The sequence below is a fragment of the Triticum aestivum genome, chromosome 1D (genome assembly GCF_018294505.1).
Source record: "Triticum aestivum cultivar Chinese Spring chromosome 1D, IWGSC CS RefSeq v2.1, whole genome shotgun sequence".
Classification (NCBI taxonomy): Eukaryota; Viridiplantae; Streptophyta; class Magnoliopsida; order Poales; family Poaceae; genus Triticum; species Triticum aestivum.
The window spans coordinates 54,842,411-54,846,816 of record NC_057796.1 but is presented as its reverse complement, the minus strand read 5'-3'; the positions used below and the strand labels follow the sequence as shown (position 1 = coordinate 54,846,816).

At 40.8% G+C, this 4,406-nt stretch overlaps 1 long non-coding RNA gene across 1 annotated transcript; it reads left to right on the top strand.

Annotated features, from left to right (window-relative positions):
* Positions 1 to 3,042: 3,042 nt before the first annotated feature.
* Positions 3,043 to 4,126, top strand: LOC123165083 (uncharacterized). Its single transcript, XR_006482755.1, has 5 exons — positions 3,043 to 3,123; positions 3,210 to 3,257; positions 3,458 to 3,502; positions 3,721 to 3,765; positions 3,844 to 4,126. It is a non-coding gene; the product is annotated as an uncharacterized lncRNA (long non-coding RNA).
* The last annotated feature ends 280 nt before the right edge of the window (positions 4,127 to 4,406 follow it).

The following is a 4,406-nucleotide window of genomic DNA, read 5'->3' as shown; positions in this document are numbered from 1 at the left end:
TATTGCTTTTGCAACTATTGCTATCGCCTAGCGATAAAGTAAAGCAATTATATGGCACTTGCATCTTATACAATAAAGAGACAACCATAAGGCTCCTACCAGTTGCCGATAACTTTACAAAACATGATCATCTCATACAAAAATTTATATATCATCACGTCTTGACCATATCACATCACAACATGCCCTGCAAAAACAAGTTAGACGTCCTCTACTTTGTTGTTGCAAGTTTTACATGGCTGCTACGGGCTTAGCAAGAACCATTCTTACCTACGTATCAAAACCACAACGATTTTTCGTCAAGTGTGCTATTTTAACCTTCAACAAGGACCGGGCGTAGTCTCACTCGATTCAACTAAAGTTGGAGAAACTGACACCCGCCAGCCACCTGTGCGCAAAGCACGTCGGTAGAACCAGTCTCGCGTAAGCGTACGCGTAATGTTGGTCCAGGCTGCTTCATCCAACAATACCGCCGAATCAAAGTATGACATGTTGGTAAGCAATATGACTATTATCGCCCACAACTCTTTGTGTTCTAATCATGCATATAACATCTACGCATAGACCTGGCTCTGATACCACTGTTGGAAAACGTAGTAATTTCAAAAATAATTCTACGATCACGCAAGATCTATCTAGGTGATGCATAACAACGAGCGAGGAGAGTGTGTCCACATACCCTCGTAGACCGAAAGCGAAGCGTTTTATCAACGCGGTTGATGTACTTGTACGTCTTCACGAGCCGACCGATCCAAGTACCGAATGTACGGCACCTCCGTGTTCAGCACACGTTCAGCTCGATGACGTCCCACGAACTCTTGATCCAGTTGAGGTCGAGGGAGAGTTCCGTCAGCACGACGGCGTGGCGACGGTGATGATGAAGTTACCGGCGCAGGGCTTCGTTTAAGCACTACGATGATATGATCGAGGTGTGTAACTGTGGAGGGGGGCACCACACACGGCTAAGACAAATCTTGGAGTACCTTTGGGGTGCCCCTGGCCACGTATATAAAGGAGGGAGGGAGAGAGACCGGCCCTAGGGGGCGCGCCAAGTGTGGGGAGTCCTACTAGGACTCCCAAGTCCTAGTAGGATTCCCCTTTCCTTTTCGGAGTAGGAGAGAAGGAAAGAGGGAAAGAGGAAGGGAGTAGGAAAGGGCAAGGGGGGGCGCCACCCCTTTCCCCTAGTCCAATTCGGACCCATGGGGGGTGTGTCTCCTTCCCATTGGCCTGCGTCCTCTATTCCCGTATGGCCCAATAAGGCCCAATACTTCTCCCGGTGAATTCCTGTAACTCCCTGATACTCTGAAAAATACCCGAATCACTCGGAACCTTTCTGATGTCCGAATATAGCCTTCCAATATATGAATCTTTACCTCTTGACCATTTCGAGACTCCGCTTCATGTCCCCGATCTCATCCGGTCCTCTTGAACATTTATTATGATATGGTATCATGATATGATACTCAACCCTCTTCTTTATTTAATTGTATGCCATCTATCAAAATTACTTAGTTGGCATGCATGATACTAGTTATGATACTACCATTACGACTAACCTATGGCAACCAGTCTCTGAACGGACCGAGCACATGTAGGATGTAGTCTCTAGTAATGATCAGATATACTTCAGAACAGGTTGATAGGGCATAGTCGTCCAGCGAGGGATCTAGCTTGAAACCTTACATGTCGCTCGGGGACTTTTCTAGATGACCATGCTCTGCACCACGGGACAGCGATGGTTGCGTTCATTTTGTTATGCAGAGGTCTGATATATGCTCAGCACACCTGTATCATCTTGATATAACCATGGAATGAAAGTGTCATTTATCGAAAAAGAAACTATTGAGAATTACTTTGTCTCCTTCCCTGGAAGAAATACCAAGCTCATTTTGTACTTGTTAATTAGCAAACTGCCCAATACATAATCAGGAAATATATCATGCAAATTATACACGTAAGACTTGACTGGATGTATTGAAAAATTAATTTTATTCCGACTTGGAAGGATCAAGGAAAAAACTACCATATATATGCACATCGGCTAGTCAAATGAAGGAAAATTCCGCCATAATAGTTAGACCATCTGCATACCAGTAGCTGTTTATGTAGAATATCAAGACCTAGTAGCTAGTTAGAGAGCTATTGCATACCAGTAGCTGTTTATGTAGAATATCAAGACCTAGTAGCTAGTTAGAGAGCTATTGCATTAACTCCCAAAAGACTTTACCTAAGAAAACTCTCAAACGACTTGTGCTAATTTAAGTGGCATGATCAACGAAATTACACTCGACCAGACTCTTGCGAGACATTCACACATTGAGTGGATTCGTTCGTACATATCGTGTTGTTTTCTAGTAATATATATTTTTGTGCATTTTTCATTAACATATATAGTTTGGGCAGATACATGTTTTTTAGGTGAACTACTGTGGATATTATTTTTTTGCGGGTTGAACTACTGCGGATACTAGCCAGCCTGAACCATGTACAAGCGGACCACAACATATGTCACTTGACAGGACAATAGTATATTTGCTAGGTTTAGCCATGTTCAGGGAACTGAACTTTAGGGTGCATTACTGAGGGGTAGAAACAACATCTGAATCTACTTTCGAATAATTATCCATTTACTGTGCGTATGTAGCTAGGTTACTCTCGCCTTTTGGTCTGTTTGGACATCATCCAGTTTCACTTATTTCCATCTGAACTGCTGTTCTGATATAATTATAAATAGTAATGGAACCCAGCTCCCATTTGGTAGGCATATGCAAAAAAAATCCCTGTAACTCTGAACTGCTTATGTGATATATGCATAGACTGGGCAAAAACCCTGGTCAAATTGAAGATTTAATGACAGTGGCACTCGTATGAATTTATGCATGTATACATCTGTCTAATTAATCAGTTTTGTAAATAGATAATATATAAAATATTTCCTGAAGAGATGTCATGATCGTCCTAATTAAATGCAATTTCTAGGTTTTTTCCATGCGTAAGCCTATAACAAGCGAACTTTTTTCAAGCATTTGGCAATCCACAGGCCACAGCTCAAACTTGCTGAACACGCCTAGTTAGGGATCAAGGCCTCTCTTACTCCAAACAACATGCCGCCCAAGTCGAAGGGTGAGCTAGCTAGTTAACCTCCAGCTATCATAGTTCCGTTCATTAACCAATTAAATTAAAGTTTATATCTTTTTATTGCCATTCAGCGTCGAGTAATAAAGGTCCTATGCCTGGACTGGAAACTTATGCGCAAGGTTCTCATCGACTCTATCTTCATCGCAGCCTCTCCAAATTTGGCCTTCTGTTACATTGAAAAGCATAACCGGTCTCCTAACATCTTAATCACATGCATGAATGCAAACTGATTGATTTTCATATCCATGTAGTACTAGTGTCTGATTGATTTTCATATCCGTGTAGTACTAGTGTTTGATTGATTGATATTGCCGTGCAGGGAAACCACCAGCGCCTGTGCAGAAACCACCTGCTTCTAATGGTGGTTAGTAGTACTCCAGCACTCGAGATTACATTACTTTAGTCTCTAAGTAAGAGTAGCTACTAAGCTAACATACCGATCGTCGTGTGCATGCATGCACCATCGTCGATGTCGGCCTACCTTTTTGATCTAGCTTCTTTTCCTCGTTCTCCAAAAGATTTCTGTTGCACTTTCTCTTGACATGACCAATTGTTGTCTCTTATGCGTTCGCATGCATGCAGAAAAGAAGAAAGATAAAGCACTAAGAAACAAGCCGGATAAAAATGGTAGATATATATTCGTCTGCATATAATTCATGTGGCGCTGCTGAAACCTGATGTACAGAAATTTTATTTTAATTTCAGGCAAGGATACAAGTACTTCCAATTAATCGGCAAATTCAGGATCCAGATATAAAATAATTCTCTTGTTTGGATTGATCGATGCCGAAGAAGTATGATATGAGAATCTACTGCAGACTTGCTAGTATTTATTAGTAAGTGTTAAGAGGTGGAAAGGAAATATGGATCAATCTATTACGTGTTAGTAGTTTGTACGTGCTTGCTTTGGTGCATTTGTACACTTTCCTAAGTTCATATGTTGGTCTCGTATTCACATGTATTAATAAATTGGGATTGTATTGAGTTTTATCTTGTTTTTTGGCATGGAGTTTATTTTATCCTCATTTTTTTGTTAAAACCTGTGAATTTTATCTTGAGCAGTGTCAGTCTGGATCTTTGACAAACTCTGCATAACATGAATAAATATTCTATCACATCATGAGTTCTCACGAATTGAATACACTTTCTGGAAATTTATGTAATTAACTAGGCAATTACCTGCAAAAAAAGGCAATTGCCTCATGCATTGCAATAGAGTCTTGAACATCAACGGCACTAAAATTTTAATTACTAGTTTTGTACACAAT